This window comes from Balaenoptera borealis (assembly GCF_965194805.1).
Source record: "Balaenoptera borealis genome assembly, chromosome: 17".
Lineage (NCBI taxonomy): Eukaryota > Metazoa > Chordata > Mammalia > Artiodactyla > Balaenopteridae > Balaenoptera > Balaenoptera borealis.
The window spans coordinates 32,431,693-32,445,553 of NC_138876.1; the positions used below are offsets into that span (position 1 = coordinate 32,431,693).

General features: G+C 41.6%; 2 long non-coding RNA genes across 3 annotated transcripts in view; one reads left to right on the forward strand and one right to left on the reverse strand.

Annotated features, from left to right (window-relative positions):
• Positions 1–13,861, reverse strand: part of LOC309615206 — a 127,553-nt gene that overhangs the window by 40,562 nt on the left and 73,130 nt on the right. The window lies entirely within an intron of this gene.
• The window catches only part of LOC309615171, a 60,182-nt gene continuing 54,961 nt past the window's right edge, over positions 8,641–13,861 (forward strand). For both annotated transcript variants that reach the window (XR_014236565.1, XR_014236566.1), the window contains exon 1: positions 8,641–9,847. This is a non-coding gene — a long non-coding RNA (uncharacterized lncRNA). The remainder of the gene's footprint in view (positions 9,848–13,861) is intronic.

The following is a 13,861-nucleotide window of genomic DNA, read 5'->3' on the forward strand; positions in this document are numbered from 1 at the left end:
TCACTGGGGACTGGCCATTGTGGCTCTATGGGCCAACGGAGTTTTCCATAACAAGCTGTTGAGGTAAGGAAGTATTAACAGGGCTTTCTCAAGCATTGCTTTTTGCCTTAGACTAGGATGTAGTCTCCACAAGAACACAGAACCTTTGGCATTTTCTTTAATGATTTCTATAAATGTACTCAATAGATCATTAATATAACATTTATTAGGCCCTTATTGAAACAGAGCAGGACCCAGTGGGGCTCCTGGACACGGAAGCCTTTCTGTGTCCCCTGTTTCTTGTTTGTGGGGAATAGACTCCAGCCTCCATGACCTTCCAAAGGGCAGGTTTGAACAGTTGCTAATCAGGGAAGGGAGGGGATGCAGAGACGAGGGAGGAGACCACCTGAGGCCAGATCAAAGGAACCAGAGAAGCTCATCGGGAGACCACCGGAGGCCAGATTAAAGGAGTGCAGGCCCTGCACACACCCTGATCCTTATCAGCAACTCTGCCCCTAAATCATTGCTATAAAACTCCTCACCAAATCCTCCCAGGTTGGGACACATGGTTTTTGAGGCCTGAGCCTGTGATGTCCCCCTTTGCCTGGCAAAGCAGTAAAGCTATTCTTTTCTACTTCACCCAAAACTCTGTCTCCAAGATGCGCTTAGGCACCGGTGCACAGAGGCCGAGATTTCGGCATCATTATTAGGTGTCTAGACCAGCGTCGGAACCTCCCCCGAACCCCGTGTTTGTGCCTGTCCTGTTCATCACCCAGCGAGATTCCGACGGGCGTGTCACCGACCCTCATCCTGCGCAGGTGCGGCCCTCACTGGGCTGCGGGGCTGAGTGAGCGCTCGCCCCACCCACTCCAACGGCATCTCCTCCCATCCGCGCACCAGGAGACTGCTTACCCCTCTGCAGGCAGACATTTGGGAATTATTTATTCTCCACTCCCCCTCCTCCCAAGGCCTGCATTCTTTTCTTAAGTGCTTTACAATACTCTGAGTTGCTTTACACCTTATATGCAACTCGCTCTTAAGGCTTCTCTTCTCTGGGGAATTCTAGTAACAAGACGGCTTGCTTTCTCTTTTCTAAAAGAGCACAGCACGTCCCCTCCAATCAATATTTACTGGCTCTAGGTCTGCTGAGAGGGAGAGAGGTTTACATTAAGAAGATGTAGACACAGCCCTCAGGGAGCTTATAATAAAAATGTTACAGGGAGAGGAGTCAAAAAGTTACTAAGATTCTTAGGAGTGGAACTATGCCGGCAGTGGTGGGATTTCAAGGGAGTTCCTGAAAAAAGGATTTTCTTGTTGTGGTTTTTGTGTTGTTTTTTCTTTCTCCTCCTCCTCCTCCCCCCTGCTCCTCTTTCTTGTAGGCAAAGAAGGAAAAAATGAAGGTTTCTGAATCTTAGTTGTAGGATCCTAGAATCTACCTTTATGCCATGGAGCTAATGAAAGAGGGGAAATTGAAGGCATGAGTTGGTATTTCTTTTTATTGAAATTCTTTGGAGGACAATGGTATAACACTAAGAAGGAAAGATTCTTAGACTAAGATGGGAAGGGTGTGGGCAAAGACACAGAGCCCCAAAAGTTATGCTTCATGCACCAGAGGACACATGACATGGGCAAGGAGCCTGGGATTTGGCATGAGAAGGTGGTTTTCATCACTTCTCAACGTGTGGCTTGGGGAAAGTCACTTAACCTCTCTGAACCTCAATTTCTTGATCCATGAAATGGAAATGATGATACCTGCCCTGCTTACTTTACTGCTTTGAACTGAATGAAGTTTGTGGGCAATAAAACATTATGAGTGTTATGAGTATAATATGATGATAATATCAATGCCAGGCTCAAAAAGTCAGTTACTCTGGAAAGCTGGTTTGTAGTAAAAAGAAGATTCAGAATGAGAGAGATTATAAAGGCCATGGGAGATTTTAAAATAACCTGGTGAGATCACTGTAATTACAGAAGGGCACTTTTAAGGGGAGGGTGACAAGAAAAGGAGAAAATAACTGAGAACTGAACAAGATGTTTAACAGGGGCCACAGAGAAGGAGGAAGTGTTGCTGGGTCCCACTGGAGGAAGCTGGAGGTTTTGTTCACTGATATATAGAGGAATGGGGCTGGGGAAGAGCTTAGAATGTGAGCATTTACTGTGAGTCACTGTACCATCCCTATTGAGTGTCACATGTAAAAGCCAGAGCCAAGAACAGGCATGCCAAGTGAAGGCTAGGACTGCATTCAAGAACCCATGGAGAAGATGTACTGAGCTGGGAGGACCAGGGTGGTGAAAGGAGTTGGACACTCCAGGCAAGTTCTGAGAAAGCTCAGCAGGAGGCGGTGGGAGGAGTTCAGAGCGAACGCACAGATATCTGGGCAGAGAAGGCTGCCAGGAGGTGAAAGGACCTGCCGTGGGGATGGGTTGGAAGCCAAGAAGGTCAGTTCAGAAGGAGCTGGAATCCTAGGCAGGGTGGCAAGGATGCTACCTGGTCAGAAAGGAGACTTGGCAGTCACCCTAGATTAGGACCAGAGCTACAGGGCAGAGAGAAGCTTGATTCCCAAGAGCGGGACATGAGGACAGTGTTTAGGTCCTGCTCCCCCAGAGAGCAGTTAGGGACAAGCAGGCTCCTTGTGACCTGGGACTATGTCTCCTCGCTCTCTGTAGCCTCACTACCTAGCACAGTGCCTGGTGTTCAGAAAGCACTTCATCAGTGTTCGTTGGAATGAACCAACACATGAATGACAAATGAATAAGGCCAAGTTCAAAATACCCAGTAAGCTTTGAATTTTATTCCTCCCTCTGGTGGCTTTTGACAGCCTTTGGCTTTCTTTCTAGTGCCAGATAGTTCATGTGGAACCACCCTCACGGTCCCTCCTGAGAACTCTTGGCCACCCAGTGTGTCTCCTTCCCTTCTCTTTACGTGGTAGGTGTGCTCGATATGGCCACGTTCCACTTAGCGACTTGTTTCCATGGCAACTTGCTTCTTCGTTATGCCACACTCACCCTGCCTCTCATTACCAGGCATTGCTGTATCTTATTCAGATTTCTAACCCTGTCAATTCCCAGCCGTGTTTACATCCTGTCTGATATAGAATGTCTTACATTAAGGGAACATTGTCTTCTCAGAAAATTAACTTTAAAAATTGCACTTAAACACATTATGGCATGATTTTTTTTCCAACTAGAAATATAAATTTTCTCCACAACTTCCTTGCCAAGAAACAAGTTCTCTTGTCAGCCATTTTCACTGACTCTTTTCAAAACTTTTTTTCTCCATGCGTATTTTAAAGCCCTGGAAAGAGTCTCCAGGAGAAGCATCTGGCTCCTGAAGTAATGTATGGCTCTCAAACTTTCACCTACATCTGCGGGCTCTACCCACTGCTGGTCACTGCCATGGTCAGACCACCAGCAATCTCTCCCTTGGTACTGAAGAAGATCTGAACACCATCCCAAGAAAATGTAGGCACAAGAGTCACAGTACACATTTAATTTCATTGTATTGTGTCACTTTTATTAGACCAGTCCATTTGTGTTTTAAGGCTCCCGACATGGTTTTCATCACTTTAATGAAGAAAGATCAAGCTAATCTGTTCTTAGAATCCATCTTGGTCAATTTACAGAGTGTGTCTTGACCTTAGTCTCTTTCTCAGCTGTCAACTATTTTAAGAAACACTCAGATGGGACCCACTAATGCCGGTTCAGGATCACCTCGTCTTTTCTTTTCAAGGCGGATTTTCACATCTGCTGGAAGAACTGTCTGTCACACACCTGCCACTTGTAACCAGTGTGGGTAGGCTTGTCCTTGGTCCAGCGGCTCATCCTATTCCTCACTTGTGGCCTTTCATCATTCCTTACCTTCCCATAAAGCACCAAATGGATTCCTACATTTGGTATCTCTCACTTATAAGGTCCCTCATGGCTCAGCTCAGTGCATTGCTGGGATCCTTCATTTAGATCTTTTCCTCAATGCTCAGTGAGACTCTGTGTGGCAGAACATTTATTGTGGCTAAGATATACTTCCAAGTTCCATAGAACAACTTCCCTCTGGTTGTGCAGAGGAAAAAAAATTCAGTTCTGAAGGACCTACTATATAGCACAAGGAACTACACTCAATATTTTGTAATAACCAATATGAGAAAAGAATCTGAAAAAGAATATATATATAACTGAATCACTTGCTGTGTACCGGAAACTAACACAACATTGTAAATCTGCTATACTTCAATTAAGAAAAAGGAAAAAAAATCAATTCTGATTTCTCCTGCCCTTTTCACGCCTGCATTTAGAGTTAGAATGCATCAGAGGACGTGTAAAGTTCATCCTAACCGTGCAGCTCTGCTATAAGCCAGTAGAAGATATTTTCTAAAGGGTTGGTTATGTATACCGGACATACCGTACAAGGGGTGATTCTTGTAGGGGAAAGTCTGTGCTGGTTGTTTACTGTACAGGGTTGAATTGTGTCCCCCACAAAAATACCTTCAGGTCCTAATCCCCATTATCCGCGAATGTGACCTCATTTGGAAATACGGTCTTTGCAAATGTAGTCAAATTAAGATGACGTTATACTGGATTAGGTTTCGTCCGAATACAACGACTGCTGTTCTTAAAAGAAGAGAGAATATTGGACACAGAAGGATGAAGGTCATGTGAAGACAGAGGCAGAAATTGGACTTGTGCTGCCATCAGGCAAAGGATGTGAAGAATTGCCAGTAACCACCAGAAGGCAGAAGAGACAAGGGAAGATTCTCTCCTAGGAACTTTGGAGGAAACATGGCTCTGCCAACGCCTTGAATTCAGCTTCCAGGCTCCAGAACTATGAGAGCATACATTTCTGTTGTTTTAAGGCCTCCAATTTGTGGTCATTTGTTACAGCAGTCCTAGGAAACCAATACATTCACCACTGGAAAACTAAATAAAGGTAAGAAGTTTGAAACTTGGGAATTTTGTCCTGCCTCCAAGGTTCAAATCCCCCAAGGATAAATGGGAATTTGCCCAGTTTGTTTCTTGGATATGAGAAAAAAAAATAGAGACATTTTTTCCTCCCCTGACATTGGTATCATTGTTAGCCGTAATATATTAGACTATCATATTTGAGCTACTGCCTAAATATTTACAGCTCCTCCTGGAGTATGAATGCCTAACATCCTGATAAGAGGCTGCTTGAGAGACACACCCCTGACCATAATGCACAGCTTTGCACCCTCCCTCCATGCCCAGCTAGTGAACTAAACATGACTGCTTGAGTTGACTCCGTAATCTGCAAGGGCAGCAGGCAACTTGGGGGTTGGATGTGATAAGTAATGGGGATTACAGATGACCATTGTAAATTCTCATCTAAGGAAAAGCTCCGCACAAATTGCTTTTTAGATTATTTTTTTGTTTGTTATTTTGGGAGAAAGAGTTCTAGAGATGAGGCTTGATGGAGAAGCTGGAGTAGAGATGGGAGCAAATGCAATGGTTTGGTAAGGAAATGATAGTGGCAGTTAACACTGAAAAAAAAAAAGGAGATTCAAGGGATGTGCAGCAAGGGAATTGGTTGGGTGTTGGATAGAAGCAGTTACAAATAAGTTACAAATAAAACTGACTCCTAAGCTGAGAAAATCTGGAAAATATTTGGGTCACTGATCGTGATGGGGAATTGATCTTTGAGACTAAGAAGGGCAAGAAAGAGGGTGATGAGGATGGGGATCTAGCAGCCTCATGAGCTAATAGAGCTTGTAGGACTCTCAAAGTCATTGACTCCAGGGGTCACCCTGAGGCCCACAGAGGGGAAACTACTCAACCAAAATCCTACGGCCAGCGACAGACAGAGCCCAAGTCAGAATCCAGGACTCCTATCATCGTCCTGTATTCTTTCCAAATTAGAAACTGGAAGAAAGTGGGAAGCTTTAAGCTGAAGCATGTAGATTTTGTAGAACCCCGCTTAATAGCTGGTAACAAACACGCTACCCGAAAAAGAATGTATGAGCAGAGGCCACAAACCACCAGCTCATGGATTGACCTTGACTCTACTTTTTTAAATTGATTATTGGGAATTCCCTGGCAGTCCAGTGGTTAGGATTTGGTGCTTTCACTGCTCTGGCCTGGGAACTAAGATCCCACAAGCTACAGGGCGCAGCCAAATAAAATTTTTTTTTTTTTTTTTTACCACCCCCTCCCCACCCCCCAAATAAGATTTTTTTAATTGATTACTAACATTTAAAAAGTAAGCAATATATGTGGAATCTAGAAAATGGTACAGATGAACTTAGTGGCAAAGCAGAAATAGAGACATAGATGGAGAGAGCAAACGTATGGATACCAAGGGGGGAAGGGAGTGTGGGATGAACTGGGAGATTGGGATTGATATATATACAATACTATGTATAAAATAGATAACCAATGAGAACCTACTGTACAGCACAGGGAACTCTACTCAATGCTCTGTGGTGACCTAAATGGGAAGGAAATCCAAAAAAGAGGGGATATCTGTATATGTATAGCTGATTCCCTTTGCTGTGCAGCAGAAGCTAACACAACATTGTAAAGCAACTATACTCCAATAAAAATTAATAAAAAATTAAAATTAATTAATTAATTAAAAAATAATAAAAGGCCTTAAAAAAAAAAGAGTAAGCGAGCTCCCCTAAAACTCTGGCTGTCTAGCTGCTCTGGGAAAAGTCTGTGGATCTATGTGAAAGGAGGAAGAGCTGCCCTCTGTTTAGATGAGGCAGGCAGGCCCAGGCTGGTGTGCCCATCTACCTGGCCGGCTTCACTAACTTATATTCTCTACCTGGCCCCTGCCGGCCCTGGAGTCTGCCAGCCCTGGGAGGCGAGGAAAGGCAGAGGCCCTGAGCCCAAGGCCGAGGCCAGAGTTGGGACTGTTAATGGCAGGGGTGAAAAGAACCCGGCAAAGAAACCCAGGCACTAGGAGGGCTAGAGAGCCTAGGTCACAGAAGCTAAGGTCTTGTCCAAAAAGTCAGGGACAGACTTTTCATCTATTTTAGATAAAGCAACAGGATGTGGAAACCAAAAATGTGGTCAGTTCTCCCATACTGCGCGATGGGGATGACTTATGCACAACATCCTCTTTTCCTATTTTTAACTAGATCACAGAAGCTGCATCAGAGGACTGGCTGCTGACTAATCCTGTTGAGACGCCTTTCTCTGAGTTGCATAAATGTCATCTATACGAGTTAGAGAATATTTGAGAAGGAAAAAAAAAAAACCCTGTAAAGACTACTGCACATAGGGCATTCTTAAAAATAGTCTTCTGAGTGGTATCAAGGTGTTCTGGGCCACAGCTTTCTGGAAGTTGTCTAGGATTTCATGGCTGAATGGGGCAGACATTCAAAGAGAAATCATGCATTTATTAAAGCCGAATTAATGATCCATGACTTTTTTGGACTCCAAAGTACAGTGATGACAGTTTTTCAGTAGATTACCTGGAGAATTAGGCTGATTTTTTCAGCAAAACTATTATCTAGTTGTATAAATATCCCTGCCCCAGGAACAGGCATTTTATTGGAGAAAAGGAATCAGGAATGAAAGCAAAGCGTTGTCAATGCGTTATGGATGAGAACCACATCATGACAATGGCAGGCCTTGAACGTCGGCAGAGAGCTCAGCCATCGTGGACGGCAACCTTCTCACTTTACTGAGGGGGAGATGGAGCTGTTGCAGATGGTGTGGAGGCCCTGCTCCTCCCCCACGGCCCCCCCAGGCCTCACCACTTCTGTGCGCTCCTGCTGTCCAGTGGCCAGACTCTGAAATCTCTTTGCCTGCGGGCTTTTTTCATAACTGAGGAAAGCCAGATGCGCCAGGGAATAAATACCACCCAGAAGCAGCAGTGGCCCACAATCAGGGACTGGTAGGTCTTGGTGTCTAAATACCCCAGGCCCTCACCCCTCAGTGGGATAACCCCTAGACATGAGCTCTACAAGCTGCTAACACAGAGAAAGTAGGCTGCAGGCTTTGGCAGGCAAGTATCTTGCTAGAGTTAATGTAATAATGTTGTTTTGTTTTCAATGTGTGTGTGTATGTCTGTTGTGTGTGGTATGTATAGTTTATATATGTATATTAAAGATGTATATATAGTATATATTAATGTATATATGTAAATATGGGTATATAATAAATAATGTATATATGATGTTTATATAAGTTACTTTCTATTTACGGAAGGTGATACTGTTTTTCTATTTACAGTGGCGTTATAAAGTTTCCTTTTGTTTTTTTTTGTTTTTTTTTTTTTTTTTTTTAAATTAATTAATTAATTTATTTTTTATTTTATGGCTGTGTTGGGTCTTCGTTTCTGTGCGAGGGCTTTCTCTAGTTGTGGCAAGCGGGGGCCACTCTTCATCACGGTGCGCGGGCCTCTCACTATCGCGGCCTCTCTTGTTGCGGAGCAGAGGCTCCAGACGCTCAGGCTCAGTAGTTGTGGCTCACGGGCCCAGTTGCTGCACGGCATGTGGGATCTTCCCAGACCAGGGCTCGAACCCGTGTCCCCTGCATTGGCAGGCAGATTCTCAACCACTGCGCCACCAGGGAAGCCCTCCTTTTGTTTTTTAAAAATTTATTTTGTTGAAGAATAGGTGATTTACAATGTTGTGTTAATTTCTACTGTATAGAAAATGATTCATTTATACATATATATACATTCTTTTTCATATTCTTTTCCTTTATGGTTTATCACAGGATGTCGAATATAGTTCCCTGAGCTACACAGTAGGACCTTGTCGTTTATCCATTCTATACATAATAGTTGCCTCTGCTAGTCCCAAACTCCCAATCCTTCCCTTCCCCACGCCCTGTCCCCCTTGGCAACCACAAGTCTGTTCTCTATGTCTGTGAGTCTGTTTCTGTTTCATAGATAAATTCATTTGTGTCATACTTTAGATTCCACATATAAGTGATATCATATGGTAATCGTCTTTCTCTTTCTGACTTTTGAAGTTTCCTTTTAGAATGAACTTATTTAGGTAAAAATGTTGAGTTGACTTAAAGAACATTTAAGTACACAATAGAACATGCACTATGCTAATATGATAAAAAATGGTGGAGGTTGTACATGAATGACTAAAGTTAGTCTGGGGTCTCCTGCTTTGTTTTCAGATCCCTCAGGTGCTTGGGGAACTGCCAAGACGGAGGAGAGGAAGGGAAGCTGGCTTCAGGTCATCAGCCTCTGTTTCAAGCATGGCACCTCTGTCTTTGTTGGGTTAGGAACTGGTGATATAAAGAATGAATTAGAGATACAAACTACTAGACATAAAATAGATAAACAACAAGGATTTACTGTATAGCACAGGGAATTATATTTAATATCTTGTAATAACCTATAATGAAATATAATCTGAAAACAAAAGCTGGATCACTTTGCTGTACACTTGAAACTAACACAACATGGAAAATCAACTATACTTCTATTTTAAAAATACATTGTAGGCTTTGAACTGTACATTTAAAAATTGTTAAAATGGCAAATTTTATGTTATATATATTTTACCATAATAAAAAATACAAAATAAAAATGTATAGGTTTAAAAAAAGGTGACTTAGAGGAAGGGGGGTTTACTGCTTAAAAGAATAGTAGTTGATACTTTTGCAAATTTCAAATGGAGTCCAACACTCAATCGATCGCGAAATTGAGGCCCAGAGAGATTAAATGACATTTCCCAGTTCCCACGCAGAGTCGGTGACAAAGCCAGGACAAGGCCCCATTCACTTAACTCCCACCCGTGCTCTTCCCACAGTGCTCACTTCCTGAGGAGGCGGGACTTGAAGAACGGGAGGAAGTGAATGGGGAGAGAAGATTGGAGCTTGCAATGAGGAGGTCCAAGAGAGCAAAGGTGTGAAGGGGGAATGCCGGCGACTCTTCGCAAGCCAGGTGGGAAGAGTTTTTGACTAAAGGGAGGATTGGGGCAGAAGCGGAGTGAGAAATAAGGTGGCAAAATAAGCTGGGATCAGATTGGAGGGGAGTTTGAATGCCCGATGGGGAGAATGTTAACTCCCCAGGACCTATGATGCAAATCTCTGAGCTGGGAAACGATAGGTCAGAACCATGCTGCAGGAGGCAGCATGGCAGAAAGTAACTATGCTCAAATATTGTTTCCAGAACACAGTGCAGACAAGTCACTTAGCCTCTCTGTGCCTTGGTTTCTTCACCTACAAAACAGCAACAGCGTCAGAACTTCCCTCATGAAATTTTGGTGAGGATTAATGGAAATAATACACCAAAAGCAATATCTAGTATCTAGTAAGGGCTCAATAAATCATAGCTATTATGATTTCTAAGGACTGATTTGACTCAAGAGACAGAAGTGCCTTGGCTGAGCTAGTCAATAGCAGAGCCAGAATTAGGAGTCAGTTCCTGTAATTTCTAACTCAACATTCTTTTTCTTTCATTGTATCATATTTTAAAACAACGGATTATTTATTTTCTGGTATGTATTAGCATTTCGACTTGCAAGACATAGCACTTATTCTTTGTGTACAATCACTACAATGGTTTCCTTTTGGAAAAATAATTTTGATCAATTTCTTTCACTCTCTAATTAATATATCACATTTAGAGTGACTGCACTGTTTGCTTTGAAAAAGAAAGTCTTTCAATTTTCAGGTCTTCAGGCAACTGACATTGCAGCCTGACTTTAAACCATAAGAAATTACATATGACATTTAGAATATAATAACTATTCTGATTGCTTCTTTGTGTCTGGGGAGAAAACATTTATTTTTACCGAATGTTATCTTTTCCCTCTTTCATCAAATGAATCATACTTATGACCCAAGAGTGTCTGTTATTCTTTATGATTCATTGATCAACCATAAAAGAACAAACAAGTCAAATACTGAAACTTGGGTGGCAGTTTATTGGTGATTTTCTCCAGGAGACTGTGGTCTCCCGAAGAATCATAGACCTTAAGAGATGGCAGCTTCCTCGGAGATTCCGTATCCCTGCTCCTTCATCTTTATAGAGGAGAAAATTCAGTTCCGAAAGGTGAAGTGACTTTTGAAAAGTCATCCAGCTAGTTGATGGAAAAGAGGGATTTTGATCCTATTTTTTTTTTCTAACTTTGAAAAAACAGAGGGATTTTGATCCCCCCCCCCCTTTTTTTTTTCTGGCATTGCATCATGTCCTGCATCAACTCATGGATTTCTGAAAAGTCTTCCTGCGTTTCAGGCAGACCAGATCCAGTTTGCTGCTTCTTTGTGCAAATAAAGTTTTATTGAAACACAGCCATGCTCATTCCTTTACTGATTGTCTATGGCTGCTTTCTCACTACAGTGGCAGAGGTGAGGGCGTTGCACCAGACCCACATGACTGCAAAGCCTGAAAGACTTACTATCAGTCCCTTCACAAAAAAATTGTGTCAGTTTCCATCGTATATCAAGCCTAGTTGAAATTCTGTTTTTTGTTTTTATTCTTTTTGTATCAGACCCTAATGTCAATGTTGAATAAAGTGGGGTTTGGCAGGGAAGAATGGGAAAGAAGAAAGAGAAAGGAAAGAACTAACATTTATTTGTCTCATTGGGGGAGACTTTATGTGTCACCCCATTTAATTCTCAAAAAGATGCTATCAGATTGCTCTTTTAAGCCCCATTTTATAAATAAGAAAACTGAGGCTAAGAGAGATAAAAGCCAAGTTGCCTAAGTTCATGTCACTAATAATTAGCAGGACTAAGGTTTGAATCCAGCCTTCCCCATTCTAAAAATCTCTGTTCTTTCTTCTGTACCGTGTGATTGTCATAGTCAAGATTACCTTCTATTTTTCAAAATGTGATATACCATCCCTTAAATTGAAAGAGTTGAATTAAAAAATAATATTGGATACCAAATCATATTTGATAAATAGTTAAATACTGGTTACAATTGTCTAATTCATGATGCCATCATGGGTTTTATTTTCCTTTGGGTGCTCATTTACGCAAGTGGGGGAGTTGGACTGCAGAACATAATAGTATATTTTTTGACAATTAGCATTTTGCATTATTGGCTAAACTTGATGGATTTAATAGCTCCTTCAGCAACTTGTAGAATGGAAGTCTTATGTATATGTCCACACAACTAATTACATAGATACCACATAGATGTGTTTTTATTTAACCAACAATTCCTCCTCTCCAAAGTTGGCTACACTTCTCTAAAGCAGTGTATACCAATTTGCCTAATCATCTGAATTGCCCATGAAGACCCTTAGAAGACAGATTCCCAGGACCCTTCCAGGACTCTCTAGTTAGTATATCTGGGTTTAGGTTTGGGAGTCCATAATTTTCCATTATTTTGTAACCCCGGAAGGTAATTCTGATGATTAATCAGCTCTGGGAACCACTACTCTGTAAGGTCATGAAGGGATGGATGTTCGTATCTTTGTCTCAGTCCTTCCTGGTCTTCCCTTACGTCCTCTAACCTGTCCTCTTCCTGAGTCCCACTCGGTGATCAGTGGGTACATTGTTCCTTGTCTTTGCTGAATGAAGCTGGGGCGAGGGCACCTCACACACCACACTATGTATTTCCTCAGTGTCCAGTAAAGCAGTGCAGACACTTTCTGCCTTAATTGTAGTTACTGTGTTTAGTTATGCTTTTATTTCTCTCATTGCTTTTTTTGCTTTTCATTTGCATTTGCAAAATGTCCTCAAATACAAATCTGACTAACTTCTGCTTTTTGACTAAAAAGTGAGGTTCATAGACACCCAAAATTTTGATCATAAAAGGCTACTATCCCCTGTACCCTGTTATTCATCTCCCTGTCCTTTCCAACTTTTAAAAATGTCACTGCAACCATTAGCAATTAAAATCAAAAGGTACTTTGTACCCTGAAAGTTTGGTGGTTTCAGAGACGCATTAATTTAAATCTTTCCTCCCCACTGTACAGGGTTTACATTAGCCTAATATAACAGGCTTTTAAATATACATATATAACCACACTCAACCCACATTCATTTTATTAACCAGTTCCTCTCCCATAGTATAAATTAAAATAATTATATATAGTAAGGTGTATATGTTAATCCCAAACTCCTAATTTATCCCTCCCCCACCCCAACATTTCCCCTTTGGTAACCATAGTTTCTTTTCTATGTCTGTGAGTCTGTTTCTGTTTTGTAAATAAGTTCATTTGTACCATTTTTTTAGATTCCACATATAAGCGATACCATATGGTATTTGTCTTTCTCTGTCTGATTTCCTTCACTTAGTATTATAATCACTAGGTCCATCCATGTTACTGCAAATGGCATTATTTCATTCTTTTTTATGGCTGAGTAGTATTCCTTTATATATATGTACCACATCTTCTTTCTCCATTCCTTTGTCAATGGACATTTAGGTTGCTTCCATGTCTTGGCTCTTGCAAATAGTGCTGCAATGAACATTGGGGTGCATTCTTTTTTCGAATTATGGTTTTCTCTAGATATATGCCCAGAAGTGGGATTGCTGGGTCATATGGTAGCTCTATTTTTAGTTTTTTAAGGAACCTCCGGACTGTTCTCTACAGTGGCTGTACCAATTTACATTCCCACCAACAGTGTAGGAGGGTTCCCTTTTCTCCACACCCACTCCAGCATTTATTATATGTAGACTTTTTAATGATGGCCATTCTGACCAGTGTGAGGTGGTACCTCACTGTAGTTTTGATTTGCATTTCTCTGATAATTAGTGATGCTGAGCATCTTTTCATGTGCTTTTTGGCCATGTGTATGTCTTCTTTGGAGAAACGTCTATTTAGATCTTCTGTCCATTTTTTGATTGGGTTGTTTGCTTTTTTGATGTTGAGCTGAATGAGCTGTTTATATATTTATAAAATAAATAATCAACAAGGACCTGCTGTATGGCACAGGGAACTCTACTTAATATTCTGTAATAACCTATGTGGAAAAAGAATCTGAAAAAGAATGGACA